At 33.2% G+C, this 24600-nt stretch overlaps 1 protein-coding gene across 1 annotated transcript in view; it reads right to left on the reverse strand.

The window, feature by feature from the left end:
• LOC107857008 (adenylate isopentenyltransferase 5, chloroplastic) overlaps positions 1–24600 on the reverse strand; it is an 89176-nt gene that overhangs the window by 40968 nt on the left and 23608 nt on the right. The window lies entirely within an intron of this gene.

Genomic DNA, 24600 nt, shown 5'->3' on the forward strand with positions numbered 1-24600 from the left:
AGGTGCTTTTATCTAGATATGATGTGCTTGTTGAGTTTTGTAGGAATATAGGGTTGGATGTGATTGGAATGGAAAAAGAATAAAAAATGCATAATTTTTAGATACTATCTGGGTAATAAGTCGTTGTGTCATGATACGACCCATCGTTGAAGTCGTCGCCAGACCAGACAGATTAATGGCTTGAAGAATGAATTGGCAAACTGATAATGACTCGTAGAGACATACTATGGGGGGTAGAGAGATTCGTTATGAGCAAATCTGATTAAGTAATGAAAGATGGCAATTTGGTACCAGTGTTGACTACGGTAGGCTACGAGTCATCATATCTAACGACGGCTCATCTTGAATAGTTTTTTGAGCATCTGAAGAAATTTTCTGAAACCTCAAACAAGAGTATAGTGAAGACGGGTTAGACTACAACTCGTATATGGACTTGATGAGTTTTCATTAGCAGAAAAAGGTCTAGGGTATGACATGGACAGAAGACTGACAATGAGTTATAGTCAGTCTATACGACTTATTATCAGAGGCGTTATCACTGCCGACTTTTGTAATACTGTTTTGTTTAGGAATGGTTTATTGTTTCTATAAATACTCTTATTTGATTTCTTATTTAGGGTTACATGCTTTTATACTATTTTGAGGTTCTTCGACATATTATTGATCTTAGAATCCTTGACATTGGTTTTTTAGGGTTGTTGCTCAATTTGATAATTTGTTTTTTCGTCGTATTCTTGTAAGTGCACAATTATGCTTTCATCAATGAATTTTTCTTATGAGCTTACAATCATGAGTAGCTAAACTCCTTAACTAGGATTGTGAGAACCATGATAAATTAAAGAAATGAGTTTAGTTCAAAGTCATTCTAGACCTGTGTGCTTGCATACATTGGTATATTCTTTGATTATATTGCTCTCTTGACGGTTGCAAATGTTAGGAACTCATATGTATTCTAGATGTGCTCGAGAGAGATAGAGATTAGGAAAAGGATATAACAACAAAAATGTGAAGCTATCAACTTTCCTTTTGATTAACTTAAGCTTTAATCGGGATAGTTAATCTGTGATCACAAAGTAAGGGTTAGTAATGTGACACTCTGAGTCCGAGTGGAGATGAGTGAAATTCATTTAACTACGGACAAAAGATAGTTAGGCGATACATATCTTGTTAGATTTTGCATACAAGGCAACGAGATAATCTGCTATCACGAACAACCCGTGGAGTTATGATGTTATGAAAAACATAATCTTTTTGCTCGTGTCATATTGATCACAATCCAATCAACCAACAACTATTGCTATTGCAATTTACTTTTATAAACTCCCCCTTTTATTTTTCTAAATTGCCAGTTACATAGACAAACTCATGACATAATTTTCGCCTATTCCTCGTGGGATCGGCCACAACCTTCTTGGGTTCTATATTTGATTGAACAACCACTTTATACTTTTTGAGAAGTGTAATTTGCGCAACATCAAGTATTAATAGATGTGGAGGTGTATTGTGGTGGTGTGTGTGAATAAGAAAACAGCCCGATTGAAATTTTTTCATGTATGTATATATTGTTGTAGGTGTTGTATATAATGTCAAGTGAGGTGAGGGAATCCTCTCTCCTAAAAAATGAGAAATAGATCATTAGTTTGTATCTTTTTCTTTTCCTCTGTGAAAGGAATTGTTAGTTACGATAATGATGCATAGTAATAGTATGACAAGTGAAATGAGTTGATGATGTGTGTGCATGTATAGTAATATACCAACACTTAATCGATAAAATAAAAATAAAATTCAATAACAAATTAATTATTTGGATGAATAAAAAATTTTCAAGTGACACTACCTAATTAGTTAGCATTTTTGTATTTTTCTTATAAAGAAGAACTAAATAAAATGGAAAGTATCTTTGCGATTTTCTTTATCTTTTTAAAAAAATTCAAATTATCATACTAACATAAGATTCTTTTGGATAATTTTTAATTTCCAAATAAAGACCTACTTAAAAATGATAGAGAAAAAACAAAAAGTCCTCCTTAAACTAGTGCATTTTTTCAAAAAGACACTTAAATTTTACATAGGTTCAATAACCCCTTTATTCATGTTTAGTGTGAATTTAATACCCCATTATAGGTCCATGCGGCATGCAAAATATATTATACACTCCAAGAGTGCGTGAGATGAGCATATGACAAAAAAAAATTACTTTTTGATCCCACGTGGTGAAAAGTAGTTTTTTACTTTCATTTAATCAAACTACTAAACTTTTTACTTTATCTGTGTTTTACTTATTATTTTTTATTTTTCCTTATCATTCCTACCTCGATTTTTTTGCTAGTTCAAATCTTTCTACAATTTTAAGTCTCTTCCACATTCGTAGTTCTTGTCTTTATTTTTTCGTTCTCCTATATGACCATTTTATGTGAGTTTAATAATATTGATGGAGAAAGATTTGAACATGAAAGTTCTGCAATTATTATCCCAAAATTATAAAGGATGATTTTCACATTTTATTTTGGTTCTATTGAATCATATTGTTGATATTTTTGAAAAAGCAATTTAATTTTTTTTTTCTAAGAAAGATTAAATTGTCCCAGTAGCTACTTTTTCTTCTAAAATGGAGATTGGGAATGGTGATTTTGTGAAATGCCTGATATAAAAAATAAAATTTTTGTTGGAAAAAATGCTGATTCAAATTTTGGTTTTGGGGGTAATTGAGTATTTAGATTTTAATTATTTGTTGGTGTTTTGAGTATTTAGATTTAAGATGTATTTAATATTCATAAACTATTTAGTGGTAGTTTGACAATTATTTAGTCACCTTACAGTGAAATTGATGACTGTTGCATCAACGACGGTGAATACTGGACAACTATGGCAAAGAACTTCTACAAAACATGTGAAGAAGAAAAGAATAAAAAAATAAATAAAAAGAAAATAAATTATCTAAAAAATATGGCCATAGTTTTTTTAAAAAGATTAGAATTAATTTTACATGTGTCAAATGATAATTGACACATGATATTGGTCTAATTGGTGTTGGGTACAAATAATACTTTAAAGTTGTTTAAGTGGGGTAATGGAACACCCACAAAATTTAGGTGTCTTTTTAAATATTCAAAACAACATTAATGGTGTATTTATATAAAACTAAAAATTGAGATGATAATGTCAAACAAGAAAATACGTAAGGTTATGATACTGTGAAAGGTTTAGAGCGGGTAAAAAATCACATGTCTACACCTACGATTTTCTTCTTCACAACCCTCATCCACACCTCTTCTTCTTTTTTCACACAATCACACCTACACATTGTCCTCTTGTACTTCTATTTTATTTTTATCATATTCTCTACGACTAGACTTTTTCATAAATTATATATTTTTTCTTACTCCATTATTAATTTTTCTTAATCTATTATTGATTTTTTTTACTCAATTAAGAAAAAAAAAGAAAAATTCATAATTTCATTTTTTCTCCCTTGACAACCATTTTCTCTACTTATTTTCCTTTCATTCCATTCTTTCTCCTTCTCCATTTTTCTTATTATAACCAGTTTGCTTTGTTTAATTGATCATATTTCATCAATTGATTTCTTATTCTCCACCATCTATAGTGGAATTGATGATAGATAAATTTTGGCCAAACACATCGTCAGACACCTAAATTTGGTACAAACTTTTACTTTGGCACCTAAAATTGACATTGCTCATTTAAGGCACCTCAACTAGTATTACATTGTGTTATTTTGATATTTTTTTTACAATCAATAAAAATATACAATGTATGTGTATTGCACAAGATAATATAACATGTAAAGTGACAAATAATATGATGACATGTGCCATTTTTCTCCAAAATAACTAATTTAAATTAACAAAACTTTAACCAATTAAATAACACCCACCTATCCAAGGTTATCCTCTCCAATACCCCCCCCCCCAATTAGTCGTTGCAAGACCCCCCTCCGCTAATCATGTTATCCAATACCTTCCTCTCCCTCACCCCAAGATTATCTTCTGTAATACCCCATGCCTAAAATTGTCTTCTCTAACTAACCCAGCTCCACCTTCTCTAGATCCCTAAAACTTTAGATAAGGACACCATAAATAAACCTTTACCAAACACACACACATACACATTTTCTTTTCTCCTCTTTGTGATGATCCATATGTAGAAGGTTCTTTAATCAAATTATAGCAAAATCCAGTTGGAAAAATAAAATTTTCAATCCAATTGAGAGACACCCAGTTGAAATTGAGGAAAATTTAATTGAAAAAATGGATTCTTTTTTCAAAATTTGCAAAACTAAGTTGGAAAAGTGTTATATTGGATCAAATTGAGAGACAGTGAATTGAAAATTAAGAAAAACCCAGTTGAGAAAATAAAATTTTTGACCAAATTGTGAGAATCTAGTTGGAAATTGAGCAAATTTGAGAATCACTAAAAATCAACGCTAACTAGCATAAATTAATGGTGAAAAAAATAATTTTCACCATTAAAGCTTAATATTGACAAAAATGGTGGATAAAAATAAGGCCAAAAAAATTCAATGGATTTGTGGAAATTCTAGCAAAGGATGTGTACTATAGAAGTCAAAAATGGCAGATCAATGGAGAATTCTTTTTTGTGTTTATTTTTTTATTTTTATGGTCTAGTGATTATGAGTATATGTTGAGTGTGTTATTACTACTAGGATAGGATTAAGAGTAGATGCTAGTGAAAAAATAATTTTCACAATTAAATAGGCTTAAGATTGACAAAAATATTAGATAAAAATAAAAAAGAAAGTATAAATTAATTTGGGGAGGAGGTGAGTTAATATATTATTTATAGTCCAACTTGAACACCACATTGGGCAAAAACGTCTTCCACGCACCTTCAGATTAGTGAGATACACACACTATGCTATTGCAAAGGTGTCAAAATGACACATCATGACGATAGTTGAGGTTCTTAAAATGAATAACATCCACTTTAGATGCTAAAGTGAAAGATCGTGCCAAATTGGGGGGCTTTTTAATGCGTTTGACCTTTTATTTTTGATGAGTGTCAGTGGCAATAATATGATGTTAAGGTGAATGCGAAAAAAGTATAGTGATTATTATTGTAAATTCCGATAATAACAACAATGATAAGTGTTTTTTTGTGGCGAATTCAGTGAAGAGTCCTAATTTGTGACTTTTGATCTCGAATTTTCATGAATATCTTGAAAGTTTTAAATTTTTTTAGCATTATTGGTGGTGATTTAGTGTTTTTTGCATTTTTTGATGATGATAATATGATGGTGTGGTGAAATTTCTTACGGGGAGATGTGGATTTAGTGGTAATAGTTGCAGTGGTAGTAGTTTAATGGTAGATATGGTGGTGACAATGTTGTATATTGATTCTTGTGGTGAATTTGATTGTGGATGGACTATAGTGATGACGTTAAGAGTTTGGTGATGATGATGGTGGTGGTTTAATGGAGGTTTGGTGGTGTTATAGTGAAGAAGAAGAATTTGGACGACATAGATTTTATTGTTTTAAGAAATCTGACATAATATTTGATGTGTCAGTGACGTGGCACGAGTGTAAATCAGTTTTCATCCTGTAACAGTTGTATATGTATAAGGATAGACATAAATTTACTTTTATAAAATTCAGGTGTGTACTAGGTCACGTTAATAGTTTAGGTGTGTCTTTGACTATTCAGGTATAGTTTAGGATGCTTTTGATATCTTTTCCCTTTAAAAAAATCAACATTTTAAGATGAAATCATGAAGAAAACATTGGGGAATGTGTAAAATTAGTATAAGAATATGTAGTCATGGATAAATATTGGAGAATGTGTAAAACTAGTGTAAGAATCATATCCAAAGAAATCTTAAAAATCACTATTTGAATCTCCCAAAAATGACTTTACAAAAATTGAGTTATGAGATTTTGGACCAAAATGAAATTTAAGATTTCTAAAGTAAAATCCTTCTTTCCAAATGGGGGACCCTATCGCATTTACGAAGATGTATGAATCCGACCCATAATGTTTCTGAGGGTGTAGTCGTACTTGCTAGGGTTTAGTCATATTCAAGACAAAGAAACAGATCTGATCTCAAACCTTGAAAATTCTTTCTATGCAATTACGGACACTCTTTTACGATTGCAATGGCCAAGCCCATTTGCTCTTTGCAATTGCATGAAGGACGCCGGGTTCGTGAATAAGGAAAATATGCTCCAAATGACACCAAACTAGTTGAGTGGAATGATAAAAGTTCTATCAAATGAACCATCAAAATTGTTCAAAATCTCATGAATGCAAACTAACTATGATATTTGATTGAAAATAACATTTTGGACTTCGTGAAATTGTCAGATTTTCAAGTAGACGTAGTAAAAGAGATGTTGACCAAATTCTACCACATGCCTTAAAATATTTGCCCTCCAACCATTACTTGAAATCCATTCGAACATTTGAGATCCAAACCAAAGTTTTTATTAACCCAAAAATGACATTCAAAAGCTAATGGAACTGACAACATCTTTATACGACCATAAAATATTCAAATGTTGACCAAAGTCAACCATGCCAACTTTAAAATTTTCTAAAATAAAAAACTCACATAAAACTCAATCAACTACCTTGAAAGTTTTTCCTACCACACCCACTGACCATAAGCACCATAATACAACTACATTGTAGTGAAAAATAGACACAATGTATCAAAAGTATCACTAAGATTGTAGTTACACAAACTATTCCCACATGTCCAAATCCTATATGTCAAAGTTTTCCAAAGGATCAAAATACATAGTAAAATTCTACCACACAAAGCCAACTCTCAAGGCTAACGTATAAACCTTAAACTCCATGTTTATAGGCAATAATGTCGAACTCTCCTAAGCCACTGTCCAATCTAAAATAAACACAAGTTCAAAATCATTATATGGATATGTTGACCTTCAAATTATGAGTCAAATCTTTTTTTCTCAAAATATTGACTTTTACAAACTGTCCTAACTTTAAGCTTCTAGTTTAAGTTCAATAATTTTGAAACACTATCGAACTTCTCATGAATGCTCATCTATACTCGCAATTAAAAAATTACCATATATATATATATAAAGAATCTCAAATAGAGGAATGAGATCCTAAAATTCAATTATCTTTGGGTCATGTTATTTTTAGTGAAGGTGTTCATGTAGCTCCTCAAAAAATAGATGCAGTGAAGCATTGCCCTTAGCCTATTACTTCATTTGTTATTTGGAGATTTATGGTCTTAGTTGGTTATTATAGGAGATTTTTCTAAGATTTTTTTTGATAGCTGCACAGTTGGTTAAGGTGACACATAAAAAGGTAAAGTTTTAATGGTCAGACATGTATGAGAAAATTTTTTAGGATTTGAAAGTCAGGTTGTCTTCACCACTAGTATTAGCTTTGCTAGAAGGATTAACGGGGTTTGTGGTATATTCTGATGCCTTGAGAGTTGTACTTGGATATGTGTTGATGTAAAATGGGAGGGTGATAGAATATGCCTCCAGGAAAATCACAAGATCAAAAGAAGAAACATCCAGTTGATAACCCAGAGTTGGAAGTTATTGTCTTCACTTTGAAAATTTAGAGGCATTATTTGTATGGAATACATGTAGATATATTCACTGAACATAAAAGTATACAGTATGTGTTTATCCAGCAAGAGTTAAATCTTCATTGAAAGAGATTGTTGTAGTTGTTGAAAGACTATGGTATAAATATGCTCTACCATTCGGCTAAGGCAAATGTGGCTGCAGATGCACTTAGTACATTATCAATAAGTAGTGTAGCCTATATTTTAGAAGAAAAAAATAGTTGGATAAGGATGTGAATAGATTGGATTTATTAGGGGTTCATTTGCCTGATACAGATAATTATGGGATGATGATACAGAATGGTTTAGAATTATCTCTTGTGCTAAATATGAAAAAAAAGCAGTGTGGTGATCCTATAGTGAGTCAGTTAATAGATGTTATCCATCAATGGAAGGTGGAGGGTTTTTACCAAGAGAAAGATAGTGCTCTTCGCTATCAGTGTCATTTAAGTGTTCCCAATGTTAATGGGTTGAGGGAGCGGATGTTATCACAGGCTTGTAGTTCTAGGTATTCAATCCAATCTAGGTACCATAAATATGTACCATGACTTGCGGGAAGTCTATTGGTGAAATGATATGAAGAGAAAAATAGAAAATTTTATGGACAAGTATCCCAATTGTGAATAAGTGAAAGTTTAGCATTAGTGGGACGGGAAGCATGCTTCAAGTTATCAGCATACACACTTAGAAGTCAGAGGTTATCAATATGGATTTTATCATGGGGCTTCCCCCCACTTGGTATCAACATGATTCAGTTTGGGTCATAGTGGACCAAGTAACTAAGTCTGCTCACTTTTTGTCAGTTAAAACTTCAGATAGAGCTGAGGATTATGTCAAACTTTACATCCAATAGTTAGTCAGAATTCATGGGTTCCTTATCCATTATTTCAGATTGAGGTACTCAATTTACCTCTTAGTTATTTCATATTGAGGTACTCAATTCACCTCTTAATTTTGTCAATTATTTTAGAGAGGTCTTCGTATGAAAGTGAAACTTAATATGACTTTCCATCCTGAAATAGCTAGTTAGGCCGAATTTACTATCTAAACTATAGAAGATATGTGAGAGTGTGTGTAATTGATTTCAAAGGATATTGGGATGGCCACCTACCTCTAATTGAGTTTGCATATTACAAAAACTACAACTCTTGTATCCAAATGTCTGCATTTGAGGCTTTATATGGGCATAGATGCAAGTTTCAATTAAGGTGGTTTTAAGTCTATGAGGCCGCTTCGATTGGCCAGATTTTGTTCTCAAAGAAATAGAGAATGTTTAATTGATTCAACAGAGATTGAAAATAATTCTGAGATGTAAGAAGTCATATGTAGATGTTTGGAGTAAGGAACTAAAGTTTATGGTGGGTGATTGAGTGTTCTTGATGGTTTCACCCATTAAAGGGGTGATGAGGTTTGAGAAAAAAAGGAAAATTAGTCCATGATACATTGGTCCTTACCTTATTTTGAGGGGCATTGGAGATGTTGCTTATGAGCTACACCTACCACCAGAGTTAGCTGTAGTTCATCCATTCTTTCATATGTCCATGTTGAAGAAATGTATTGGATATCCATTCTTAGTTTTACCTGGGAAGAGTATTAGGATGAAAGATAGTTTATCCTGTGAGAATTTCTATCGAGATCCTAGATTGTTAAGTTCAAAGGTTAAGGAATAAAGAAGTTTCTTTAGTAATGGTGTTATGGAGAAATAAATCAATTGAGGGAGTGACATAGGATTCAACGGCAGATATGATAAACAAATACCCTTATTTTTTCACTCCTAACGTTGAGCTAGTATGAGTTATAAATCTTCTTTCTATAAATATTGCCACAGTTTTGGATTTTTGGTTTAATCTAATAAATTCCATGTATACTTGTCTATTTAAGATGAAATCATTGAGCTAGTGTATCAAATATGAATCAGTTTCCATCATGCTACATGAATATCTAAATTCAGCCTCATGTTCCTTAGTCTAGCCCATTAAATTTAGTATGTCATTCAAAAATAAATGATTGTAAGAGGGAGATATTGTAACCCTCCCAAATTTCACGCACCTTCTTCGGGCCCTTTTGGACATGTGATATGAAATCATATAAGATGAAGTTGAAGTTTTATTTGGACATGCAATTTGGAATTTTCAGTTGTATTATTTTCTTATAAATAGAAAAATCTCATATGTTGTGACAAACTATAAACATTACCCCAATTCTTTATGTAATCTTACCAACTAATCAAAACTTCATAACCTAGGTATAATACACTATCAAAAAACTATTCTTAAGAAATACAAAATTTATTGATCAAATTATAAATTTGGCGAATAATAAATGAAATAGTAGAAATCAATTTGAAGTAATAATAAATTTTGTAGGCATTTGGCCATGAAAAAAAAATTAGAGTTGAAGTTGAAATCGGAGTTGTGTTTGGTCATATTTGTTTTAAATATAAAGGTGAAGTAGAAATTAAAAAAAGTGAACATGACTAACTTGTTTTCATATTTTCAAATAGAACTTCAAGTTGTATTTGGAATTTTTACGGTCAAACATCATTTTTTAATACAATAAAAATATATTTTAAAAATAAGGTGAATGTTTCTCATGACCATGTGGGGCTCTATGTTGGTGAGAGTAATGATTTAATGAGATACAAGTGGTCTAAAGATCGGTAAAAGTAATAACTTGAACTATACATTTTATTTACAAATGAAATAAATGGTTAGTAATTGATATAAATGGTGGGTATTTTTTTACAAAATACAAAACTGATCCCAATTCATGATTTGGAATTACCAAATCATGCTTTTTGGTGAATTTGAAAGTTCATGTCATGATATGAAATTGCAGACCAAATGTTGATTTCATCTCATGAGTTCATCTCATGATTTCATATCACAGACTTGAACTCACATGTTTAAACCTACTTAGTGAGTTACCATGTGTTTTAGGGTTATAAGAAGTCCCTAACATATATTTGAATTGAGAACTCCTCTTTCGACCAAGTTCAAGTGTAAGATTCTTTTTGGGTCAACTTCAAACAATCATATCTGCTTAAATATACAGAGTTATTTAGATCAAGATTGACCAATCTTCTAGTGTTCTTTGCAACAACATCAACTGTTTGTCAATCCAATATCAGAGTAAAAAATTATATTTGTTTTGCATAAGGTGTTGTCTGTAAGAGAGTGACAAACTGAGTTATGAGATATCACTTGTGTGATGACCTGAGATGAGCCATCACTTGGGTGAGGTCATTCAGTTTGAAAGATTAACCAGTAAGCTTGAAATATTATTCGCGTCACTGTAGTCAACCCCCATTAGTTGGTGAGTCTTTATATTCTGAGGACTTGGCTTATGATTTGCTTTCAGTAGTTTAGTTTTATGTTCAGTTAAAATTTTATGGTTTTTAAGTAGTTGGGGTCTGTCTGATTGACTCTTCAGTATGTTAAGAGGCTTGTATGAACATAGTAGATTCTTTCAGTTATTAGTATATTTGAGTTGTATTCATTTGATGTTTTTAGTATTAGGTTGTGCTACCTATTTTATTTAAGACTTATGAATTTATAACTTCCGCTCATGGTTTTAAAATGTTTAGAATGTAAACTTAGTGTTATGCCCAATGCCATGGGTTATCTATGTCTATTTGTAAGCCTAAGCACCGTGAACATCCAAGCTGTAGTCTTGAGGCATTATAGTCCTTAGGGTAGACATGCAACATTTAGAGATGGCATCCAACATAATTAAGGTGATGAATATACTAGTAGAGATCACAGTCAGTCTAGTAGGGGTAGAGATAGGAAGTTGGTCAGACTCATTTCTATGCTTTCCTTGGTACACTCAAAGAAAAGAAATCTTACGCAGTAATCAAGGTACTATTTACTTTGTGATCAGATGGACAAGACCTTATTTTATATCGATTCTATATTTTCTTATGTGTTTATCTATTTTGTTATGGCATTATATATGATGTGTAGTTTTTTACTTGTATGTCCATGTTTCCACCCGTGTTAGTGATTTTTTCATTGTAGATAGTGTCTATAGTGATGATGAGTATGTCTAGGCCTGAGTAGAAGGGTGATTCTAACCCTGCTCCTAAAAGGATTATATCCTTTTTATTCTAAAAAATTGATAGAGAGAGGATGTTTGAGATTTTTAGCACATTTTTGGGAAACTAATGCAGGGGTTCCACCTATTAGGTGAGTTTTTGAGGTTCTTAATTTTTAGTAGGTGTTTTTAGTGAAGTTACCTAGCATGACACTAGACCCTGATATCAATTTTTGCATTGGTTGAGAGCTTGGTAGTTCTTCTATTTCTATTCCTCCATATATAATAGCACTGACTGAGTTGAGGGAGTTAAAAGTTCAATTGTAGGACCTGATTAGTAAGGGGTTTACTCTTTTAAGTTCCTTCCTATTAGGTGCTCTTATATTTTCTGTGAAATAGAAATATGCATATGTGGATTGACTACCATCGACTGAATATGGTTATTATTTGGAATATATACCCTCTTCCTATATAGATGAATTGCTCGACCAACCTCATGATGTGTCAGTCTTTTTTAAGATTGACCTGGGTCTTGCTATTATTAGCAGAAGAGATGAACTAAATATATTTCTAAGACTACTTTTAAGACAAGTTTTTATGAGTTTTTGGTGATGCCTTTTGGGCTTATAGCATTGAGATGCTTTTATGAGTTGGGCGAATGAAATTCCTAAGAACTGATTGGATTATTTTGTTATTGTGCTTATTGATGATATTTATGTGCATTGTAAAAGTAAGGAATAACATAAGAACCACTTGAGAGTTGTGTTAGGTTAGTTGAATTAGAAATAATTGTATGCTAAATTTTCTAAGTATATTCTGTGTCCTTCTTAGGGCATTAGATTTTGAAAGATGAAATTATAATCGATCAACAAAAAATAGAGGCAGTTTAGAGTTGGGCAAGCCTACTGAATTGACTGAGATTTACAAGTTTATGGGGTTTGCTAGCTACTACTGCTGATTTATGAACGAGTTTGCCTCTCTTGCTTCCTACATGACTCCTTTGAATTATAAGGACATGCCATTTCAATGGTCTAATGAGTTTGAGGAGAGCTTTTAGAAACTTATGACTTTGTTAACTATAACTCTTATCATGCACTGCCTATGGAGGGTAAGAAATCTATTTTTTTCTTGATGACTCACAATCTGGTTTGGATGCTATTGATGTAGGATAACAAAGTTATTGTATATTTTTCTAAAAAGTTGAAGGTGCTGTAAAAGAACTATCTTGTGCATGACTTGACATTGGTAGTGCTACTATTTGCTCTTGGAATTTGATGGCACTATCTTTATGGTGTTTATTCTGAGGTGTTTACTGTCACCATAGTATATAACATGTGCTCATACAAAGGATACAAACTTGAAATAGCATATATGGATGGAGCTTCTCAATAACTATGATGTTACTATCTTATATTATATGTGTGAGGCAAATATGGTAGCCAATGCTTTATGTAGGAAGCTTGGGATTATGGGTAGTCTATCTTATTTGAAGAACACAAGGCATCCACTGGCTAGGGAGATTCAAATTTTATCTTACAATTTTATGCATCTTAAGTGTCCAATAAAGGTGGAGTGTTATTTTGTATATCAGCAAGGTCTTCATTTCAAGAACAAACCAAGGCTAGTTAGTTTCATAATACTAAGTTAAGTGAGATTTATGATAAGGAATTAAAAGGAGAGGCCTAAGAGGTTATGATTGATAATGAGGGTGTCCTGAGTTTTAAGAGGCATGTATGCATTCTTCGTATTGATTATTTAATTTTAGAGTATCCTTATCGAGGCTCATAGTCTGAGGTACTTTGTACATCCTGGTGCGACCAAGATGTAAGATGATCTGAGACAACATTATTAGTGGGGTTGGTTGAAATGCGATATTATTTGTATTATTGCCCAGTGTTCAAATTTTTAGCAACTAAAGTATGAGCACTAGAAACTCAAAGGGACACTTTAGAGAGAGCTTATTACTAAATGGAAGTGAGAATAAACTGCAATGGAATTTTTGGTTAGTCTTCCAAAGACCTTGGCATAGTTTGATTTGATATGTATGATTGTTGATAGGTTTAAGTCTTCATATTTTATTTTTGTTCAGATAAATTATAATGTAGAGAGTTTCGCAAAGATTTATATCTTCAAGATCATTTGATTGCATGGAGTTCGAATCTCTATTATATCAGATAGAGATACATAATTTACTCCCATTTTTTGGAATAAATTGGATGTTAAGTTGGGTACTAGGTTGTACCATAGTAGAATGTTTTACCCTCAGACTTACATGGAAGACTTGGGTTTTGGAATATATTCACTATACTTGTGTGATATACTTTGTAATCATCAGGACCAGTCTTTGCTACTGTAGAGTTTATGTACAATAATAGTTATCACTTGAGTATTCTTATGGCTTTGTTTATGGCATTGTATGGGATGAGATGTAGATCTCTATAATACCCTATATTTTTTTTAGCTCAGTTCAACTCCTAGTTGCATGTACAAGAGACTTACAACCTGAAAATTTTACTAAGTGTCAGGGACTTAGCCATATTTTGGCCTCTTAACTGTGAGGATTTTCAAATGGGCATTCTCGACCCCGAGATGTAGGTTTTTGAGTTGATTCATGATCAGGGTGTAAGCAGCATGTCTCGAGGATGTTTCAGATTTATCAAACGAGGATTGGGTCATGTTTGGGTTTCAATTCCATAACCTTACCGCAATAGAGACGTGTCACGGTGGGTATAGCGATAAGCCCTTCGTCGCATCATAGTGAGCTCTTAGATCATATTCCAATTACTAATTTAATTCTCTTAGGGGCAATTTAGTCTTTTCCCCTCAATCCAATTCGTCAAAACATGAATTAAAAAGTTGGTTAGGGCATTATATGCTCATTTCCCCCCAATTCTCCTCTAAAAAAACCCTAATCATCCCCCAAGTTCATTAATTTGATTCCTTTAATCATTAATTTCATTCCTTTCTCTTCAAGAAAACCAAGAAATCAAGTTTCCAAATCCAAAAACTTTCAAGGAAACTTAAATATTTGTGTTTTCTTTCAAGATTTAAGGTTTAAGGTATGTGTGATGTTCATCCATGGGTCCTTTTCACCCATGGACTCCAAGAATTCCCTTTTTATATCAAATTATGAGTTTTTATATGTTTATGATAAATTGTCTCCATGAAATTGTTATTGTGTTTGATTACAAGTTATGTTACAAGTGTTTTTCAATGGAATGAACCCTTATATGATTTAACTAATGGAAATCCTCATGTTAAATCCCCAATTCATGGTTTTAGTATTGTAACTATGTTTTTAATCATATGCTTTATCCATTTCCATGCTTAAATTCATGACTTCCATGTGTTTGATGAAATGTCTAAATGTTGGGTTTTGAGCAATGATTTTTTATTGTGATTTTTAAAGCTTCATATGTCCTTATTGTTATTTTTATTCAGTGCTAGTGGGTTATGAACACCCGATACTTAGCTATTTACATAAATTCAGTATCTTCAAAATGATTTCAGATAAAACTATGAGCAATTATCATTCAGTCAAGTTATTTATGATTAGTTATTTGTTTAGTTAAGTATAGTTCAGTCCAGTTATCAGCGTCTGTTCAGTTGGCAGTAGGATTTAGCACCTAGCCAACCCAGGGATCGGGTCTCACCTACTTGTAGAGGGTGTGACCTTTAGTAGCAGTCCCTTAGTTCCAGAACTACGTAGCCAACGTAGGTTAGAGATATCAACCTGCCTGATGAGGGTTGATAAAGTGTTTACCTGCTAGTTGAGGGTAACACATATCTTATTATATCATCTCCTAGATGAGGGTGACTCATTTGTCCTTCAGGACATTAGTTTAGTGGATCCACATTGCCATTGTTAGTACCTATGGCACGGTACTGACACACTTTTAACTGGGATTACAGGTTGGACCCCATTTGGCTCAGATTGGGACATGCCGGTTAGATGATACCTTCCACAGTCTCAATTCAGTATTCAGTACAAAGTTCAATTAATGTTTGCTTGACCATAGCATACAGTTCATCAGTTATTCAATTACTAGATTTTAGTATTTTAGTTTACAGGCTATTTCAGTATCATGTTATATGCTTGCTTATGGATTCTCAGATTTTACAGCTTTCACGTATTTATGCTTTAATTATCTCATGCTATTCAATCAGTTAGTAGTTCATGCTCATGAACCTATGCATTTTAGCCTAACCTTATCTCATACACCAGTACATTCAAAGTACTGATCGCATGCTTTTCTTCACGTTATGATATCTTATATCATAGGTTCGGACGCATAGTTTCCTAACTGCACCTACATAGTTCAACTAATCAGCAACAACAGTTGTGGTGAGTCCTTATATGTCGAGGACCTATTATGTTAGTTTGGTATTTTTCCATTTTCTTTTAGTTAGTTTAGTTTAGAGTTAGTTGGGGCCTGTCCCATTAACTCTTCAGTCAGTTAGGGGCTTTCAGATGTTTTTAGTCAGTCAAATAGTTAGTCAGTTTATCAGTTGTTTGATTATTCTTTTCAGTATGTCATCAGACATTCAGATTTATGATAGTAATCGTATTTTTAGTATTTGAACCATATGCCTTTACTCAGTTGTTTCCACACATGTTCATTATCAGTATATTATTTAGTGCTCACAGCAGGTACCAGCCTATAGGTTCGCTTATGATCACTTATGACTGTAAGCACCGTTGTCAGGATTAGAGGGAAGCCTCGGGTCATGACAATCTCTTATCATCTGGTTTGATGCTTTGAGGTGAGACCATGAGGTATCTATATTCTTAAAGAATAGTTAGAGAATGTGAAATTCATTTAAGAGAAGCTCATAGCAACCTCGAGTAGGCAAAAAGAGTATGTAGACCGAAATGTCATGGATATAAAATTTATTATAGGAGTGTAAGTATTTATCAAGGTTTCATCTACGAAGGGTTTGATTAGGTTTGGAAAGTAAGACAATCTTAGCTCGAGGTATATTAGGCCATCTGATATTCTTAAGTGTGTGTGGGAAGGTAGCCTTAATTTTCATTGCCTTTAATTTTGTTGGGAGTTCACCACCTTTTTGCTAAGTTAGGTAATCTTCCCTTGTTTCCTTTATTATCCATTAGGGTACGAACAATCATTTACTTGGTGTCTTATGTGATGAGACGCCTAGTCATTATAGAGCGGTTAGGACTTAAGTACCCTATTGGAGTTTCTAGAGTGAGTTTTGCTAATGAATCTCAAGGGGGTAGTTTAAAATTGAAAACTCATGTTGTATTTATTCAGGGTGTATGATTCACGGTGTTGTATTTTTTGGTGTCATGTTCCATTAAGAGGTCACCTAGTGATTTAGACTTCTGTAGGAAATTTTGAGAGTATGAGAGGAGTCATAACATGAGGTTTTAGTGGTCTCCTTATTGGTATTATTTTGTGATGTGTTAATTATAAAACTTGTGTTGTGAAATGAGGCTAGAATTTAACTCTCCCCAAGTTTCTAGTTAAGGACCAATGTAGTGGTGGAATTTCTTTTGCAATGGTAGGATTTCGCTGCATCAAATTGCCATAGCAATTATTTCCATAATGAGGCTGGGAAAATTGCCAAGACTATTGAGTTGGTATTATTTCACTGAAATGGGTCTGGTATAGTGAGAATAGGTCTACTGTAGTGGATGACATGAAGTAGAATGCCTGTTTAAGTGTCTTATATTTAGTTTCACCTCATATACTCTAAAACTTTGTTCTAGAGAGGAAATTCCCAAGAATAGAATGATTTTTTCTTTTTGAGGTAATTCATTCCATAAATCCTTTTTTCTTAGCAACTCGTTACTATCATATATCATTAGGAATATTGTAATGGGAAAATTATCGGTTAGAACTCTAGGTTTATGAAAAGTGTGGAAAAACCTATGGGCACAATTAACAATCATCTAGAATGTTTCTAGGTTTAAATTATCACTTCCTAACATGAATTTGTTGTTCTTAAATATGAATATATGGTGATTGAAAATCTCAAGTTGAATAAAAATGGGATACTTATCATAAAAGTTGGTTTAGAAGGGAGAAACTAGAGTAGAAAATCCATGAATGGAGTTAATGTGAGTATTATGGAAATATTTGATGGTTGATTGACCCTTCGATCACATTATAGACTTTGAATAAGGGTATAACTAGTGGGTTTGGATTTCCCAGAATGTATATTTTAAGAGTATATGATTAATTACCCTGATAATTATTATTTTAAACTTCAAACTTTCTAAGGTGTGAGGGAAGGTGAAGCTTTCATGGTTATCTTGCTTGATTTGAGTTCTTTGATTAAGGTAGGTAATGGATTTTGTGGAGTTAGACTTCATTTAGTCTCTTGTATGTTTTATGAATTGATAAGGAAACATAAGTTGAGGTTGATTACTAGTTTGGCTAGATAATGCTTGCATGAATAAGCTTATAGTTATTTGAAGCATGTCTTTAAATAACTTATGACTATGAAATACATATATTATGGCATCACACTTGCTATATTTTTTGTATTTATTGTAATATCCTGAGGGATAACTTAATATGCGAACATACTGAGATATGTTGAAAATGATTAAGGATATACATATTATTTTATTTTGAGTGGATTGAATCAGATGTGAGCCTGCGGATGAGCGATTATGTTATGGAGCGGTTAGAACACTAGTATGATATATAGACCCTAAGTTGTCCCCTCAAGTCATGACTATTCTAGTAAATATTAGATCATTTAGCACGTTTGTACATATGAGTGATTCTTGTTAGTTCTAATATGATACAGAGTGAGACTGGTGAGATTAAAAAATTATACAGTTATAAGTTCAGTATGGATATGAATCCATATCTGTTATGTGAATGATTTATATTTGCAGAGTTCATAATGACTTATTATATCTGTTGGGTGATTTATATGTCTTTATTTGTTGACATTGATGAGTTTGGAATTGGATAATTTACATGGTTGATGTTATAAATTTGGAATAGGATAATTTACATGTTTGATGTTTCTACTTGATTATGTGTTGTGTACTGTCTACTTGGCTTACTTGATTCATCAACTATACTTTTTGCTACTTTGAGTCAACCTATGACGCCTAGTAGTATATAGTGTGTGTACTAATAGTAATCCCACACTTCTCTTCTAAGTGAAGATTGTGTTCTTGAGATTTTCTTGCAATCTCAAATCTAGCGCTATTCAATTGATCGATTCGAGCATGAGCTACTCCCTTTTAGATTGCCACAAGTATTCTTAATTACATATGTCGCTATCTTCGAACAATGTTTATTTATTAGTGATTTTGAAATACTCTTAGACACTATTTTGTTAGCATCCTTTGATGACTTTGAAAATATGGGAATGTAATAGTTAGAATTTTCAAGCATAAATTATGATCACTATTCAATTTATTCAAGTATCAACAACTCAACTATCATCAATTACTAGCATATTCGAAAACCAATAAATAAGTGCCAAATTTAGGAGCCTACGTACAATCAAATTGTGTCTAGGCTCTAATTAAACAGTAACCTACCTAAACCGACAATCCAAAAACAAGCTAGTCTGTAAGAGTCTTGTATTTCTGCCACACCTTGGAATTCTTTAAGTGTAAAAGTAAACAATACGAGTAATTAATTACTTACAATTCTATTTTAAGCTTTAGGGGTTAAACCCCGCTAATTTTTATCCTTGCTCATATTCTAACTCATAGTACGAGGGATTCTCAATCATTAATTTGCCTAAATCCCCATAATTCACATTCAAGGAGAATAATCTATGATATGAAGTGTTAATTAGAATTCTAGAATCATTACCGGACAACATAGCAATACCCTTAGGGTTTTGCATCAAATTTCATAAACTTGGAGCTTAAAGCTAAGAATTCCTCCATAAAACCCCGTTCTAATGATTCTATGTATTGAATGGATTAATCTAGGTTTCAAAAGGAGCAATAATCTTACCTCAATGATAAAATTACCTAAGTAGATAATAAATTTCCTCTTTCAAGCCTAGGGATGAGATCTTTGAATATTTGGGAGAAATAAGGCTAAAATTAAGAAAGCAGGTATATCAACTGTCGATGAACACTGCAACGGACACCTTGCCTCTACAATAGTATAACTGTGGTGAGCAACAACCTGCTACAATGATCTCTAGTAAGACCTCAACCACTAGATTGGTCTAACTATAGTATTGAGGAGATCGCTATCATGATGCTTGGAACTGAGTTCAGGGAACTTCTAGTGTTTCCTCATTTCACAACACACACCTAGAAATATGACAACCCAAATTTATCCTATTACTGTAAATGCTATAACCAAAGTTCTACAAACCGTTTTGTCATTCTGAAAGTTTCTATAAAATCCTACATATCTCTACTATCGATTAATGATTTCTTTGCAACCAATTACTAACCATAAGACACATATCATCTATTAATTATATAATACTAGGTTTCAATAAAAACCAACATAACTTGAGATTTTATCAACTCTCATTTTTTGTAAAACTCTATTTAGGTAGTTATATCCTAACACACTATAATGGAGGGACACCAAGCAAATAATTATCTATCCCTAAATGAAAACTTGAAAGGAAAAGAAAAAAAGCAAAAAGTTATATGATCAGTGAACAAGTACGATTATTGGCTATGAATGTCTGCTTTGGTCTCCTAAGTAGCCTCCTCAATGGGATGATTCTTCTACCGAACCTTTACGAACGCAATCTCCTTAGTCTTTAATTTCCAACCATCTTTATCAATAATAGCCATAGATTCATTTTTATAAGAAAGTTTCTCGTTTAGATAAACCTAAATTCGAATGGATAATATAGTTACCACCCCCACAATACTTCTTAAGCATCAAAACATGGAACATAGGATGACCACTCGACAAAGATGAAGGCAAAGCCAGCCTATAAGACACTGACCCCACACTTTTCAGAATCTAAAATGGTCTAATATTACTTGGGACTAAGTTTTCCTTATTTTCCAAATTCTATGACACTTTTCATGGGCAAAACCTTAAGCAACAGTGCTCACCTTCTATAAAATGCATATCTCTTACCTTTTAATCTTCATACTATTTCTATCAACTTTGAGATACCACAAATTCTTTATCGAATCTTTTAACAGATCTATACCTAAGGTCTCACCTCAAAGGAATCAAACTACCCAATGGAAGACCTATACCTACTCCTGTACAAAGCTTTCAAAGTAGTCATGTCAATGCTGAAATAATAGCTATTATTGTATGAAAACTTACAAAATTGTAGGACGTGATCCCAGTGACCCCCAAAATCAATCATACATATACATAGCATATTTTACAACACGTAGATAGTCCGCTCAAACTACCCCCGATTTAAGGGGGGAAAAGTGTTACTTATATCCAATCTGGTATCCAACCCTTATTGTATTTTCTGCCAAAAATTAGAGTAAATTGCGTACCTCTATCCAAAATGATAGATATAGGAACCCCATACAATTAAATCCCTTTGATATAAATTTTAGCCAACTTAACAGCATTGTACGTTCTCTAGACCAGAATAAAGTGTACTAACTTAGTCAACCTATCCACCATAACCTATAATGAGTCCCACTTCCCAAAGTATGTGAAGACAAATAAGAAAATCCATAACTATTCTCTTTTTCTGTCATTCAGGAATGGTCATCCTCCAAAGAGTACCACAAGGTTTCTATTATTCATAATTTGCTTATTGCCAGTTCTGACACTTAGCCATAAAATTGGTATGTCACTCTTTATTCGACCCCCCATAATATTGCCTCAAGTCATGACACAACTTGGTCACACTAAGATGTATAGTGTATTTTATCCTATGAGACTCAAAAAGTATGGTTGGAATCAAATTATTAACAAAGGCCACACAAAATTGGCCTCTAATCCCTAACACACCTTTATCATCAAGAGTGGCCTCTTGGTCATACCTTGCAAAACCTTGTCATAAAATTATAGTAGTAATTGTCTAACAGATAATGCTAACCTAAACCATAGTTTTGATATAAGTTAGCATAATCTATTAGACTACCAACTCTAACAAAATCAAAATCAAAATCAAATCAAACTACCAACTCAACGCGACGATCTTGGTTAAGATTTTAAATGAACAAGTTTTGGGATTATGTCTTCCTAGGGAAAGATAATGCATGGCTTCATGATAATTAAGTGCAAATTCTAGTCATCAGCTACAAGGGTAGGCTAGGTTAGGAGTTCTTGAGGCTAGTCCTTAAACCAAACCTCAAGATAATCACCCATGGATCCTTGCGGATACCTCATGGATGTGGAAAGAAAAATCACCTAACATCTCTATTGTGCATACCTATTTCTAGGAAGATGCCTATGATATAGCTAATTCTCAACTCACCCTTATTTCAAAGATGATGAAAAGAGCATAATCTGAATATAACTATTATAAAATAATGCCTTGTTACCCGTATACCCCTTTCAATAATAATAATATAGGATCTAAAGGTACACTCACATCCCTCTTTCAAGGATGATATGAGAGTTTGAGAATTTTGGATTTTCACCCACAAATCCCATCTAAATCAAGCAAGCATTAGTGAAACCCACAATCAATGACCAAGAATCTATACTAATAAATCACAACCCACACATTTTTGCACCCTATTTAAACATAATCCCAAGATAAATTGTTTAGATACTCATGAAGTTAGGGAAATGAAATATGCCAAAAGGGTCATTCAATGCATCCGTGAAAATTAAAAGTAAGAATATTCTACAATTTAACTTTAATTTCACTAAGCTCAAATTGGAAATTTAAACTCAATAGTTTCCCAAATTAGTAGAGTTTTAAAAGTCTCCCAATTCAATTCTCAAAGTGATGAATACCAAATAAGAAAGGGGGTTTTCTTTATAAGGTATTTGGGGTCAACTAGATAAAATTACACAATTTCCCCTGAGTATAAACCCATGATACCGCAATTACGGCAGCTTGTCTGCAACCACGGCCATTGCGACCGCCATAAGATCATCACGATCAATGGAAATTAACCAAGCTTGATTGGCTGTGATCACAACCCCCAGATCACGATCATGGTAACTAAAACCTGTTCCTGCTCAGGTGTAATACCCCATACTTTTTCCTAGCTAATTTCATCTCAAGAATGTCTAGTATTATCTTATAAATTCAATGATGGTTATTCCATGAGTAATTATTAAGATTTTTACTTTTTTTCATGTGTGAAATTTAATAGGCTTTCCATCGATATAACATTCGACCAAATCCGATAACAAGGTCAGAAGTTATGACTATTTTAAGTTCCCGTTGTAAAAAAATGCCATATTAGTCAGTGGCGTGCCGCACCACAAAAGGAAATGGCGTTTGGAAAATTCCAGTAGGGGTCTGCGAATATAGTGTGTCGCGCCAGGGCTCAAATTCAGAATTGTCCATTTTCCAGTGTCTTAGTGTGATTTCTCCCACGTCACGCCAAAGTTTCAGGTCACAAAGGAAGTGGCAACACGATGGCCCCACATCGTGCCATCCCTTAATTTATTAAAATCCAGTGACATGGTGCAATAGCACCGCATCACGGCAAAGGTCTAATTCAGGAAATTTTCACTGTAATTAAATGACGCATCCAGGGTTAAAAGGGTCAACTTTCCACCCCTATTGAAGCCCTTAACCACGTGATTCAGTCACTTTTCACTTAAAATGTACTAGTTTCTCTCAGGTTTCAGCTAGGGTTTTCATAGAAGATCTAATTTCAAGAAAGTTTCACCGTCAATCTTCACAAAATCACGAACTAAGGTATGCATAGTGTTCATTCATGGAATCCTTTCATCCATGAAGCCCGAGAATCCTTTTTCTTAATTCAATTTCATGGATTTTCTTATGAATTTCATGATTGGGATGTTATTGTTCATGTGGATGATGAGAAATTGAATTCTACTCCACGTTGGGTGATAAATTCTATATAGGTTAAATTATTATAGATATAGATTCATGCAAACCTATGACTAAACCCTTGAATGATGAAATTAGAATCTAACCATGATGTTTAATTTTTGTACAATGATGTTTACATGTAACATGCCTATAATATGTTTGATTAAATGTCTAGATGAAGGAAACGTGCCTAACTAGCATGATACCATGAAATCCCCATGTATGTACAAGTTATGCCTATCACATGTTTTGATGAAATGCTTCTATAACTATATTATGGATTATGATGTTAGTTATCTATTCAAGTAAGTTATGCTTGGTCAGTTTCCTTCCATCGATTCCTGGGTGTACTCGTACCCGAAACATTAGCTGTGTGCCTAGAGCCATGTCAAGTTTTCATGATACTCTCAGTCAAGCTGTGAATCCTTAGACTTCAGACAGTCTTATTATTTAGGAAATCTCCATGATCTCACGAACTCAGTTAGTTGTCAGATATCAGTAGTATTCTGTTAGTCAATAGAATTCAGTAACTCAGCCCATGTTCAGTTCGGTTAATCATGTTCAGAGTTTATTAAGATGGGAGTAAGAATTAGCACCGAGTGAACCCAAGGATGGGAGCACACACTATCAGATAAGGGTGTGATTCTTAGAAGTTATCTTTGCATTCCAAAACTATATAGCCTACATAGGTTGAGACATTAACACTGTCCGATGAGGGTTGATGAGGTGGATAAGCACTATCAGATAAGGGCCTCACTGTTTTCATATAGTGGACACTATCAGATCAGGGTCGCCCACAGCTTGTCCTTACCGATGGTTCGGTATTGACACCCTTCCAATTGGAGTTACAAATTAGACCCCAAATCAGCCATAATGGTGTATCAGGGGCATGTCGGTTAGATAACTACTTCCCACATTTTCATGTTACAGAATTAGGATATCAGATATAGTTAATCAGTTTCAGTAATAGAACTCAGATAGTTCTTCAGATTTTAGGACTATCTAATTTAGTCAACTCAGATACAGTACGAAACTCAGATAGTTT

This window comes from Capsicum annuum, chromosome 1, assembly GCF_002878395.1.
Source record: "Capsicum annuum cultivar UCD-10X-F1 chromosome 1, UCD10Xv1.1, whole genome shotgun sequence".
Lineage (NCBI taxonomy): Eukaryota > Viridiplantae > Streptophyta > Magnoliopsida > Solanales > Solanaceae > Capsicum > Capsicum annuum.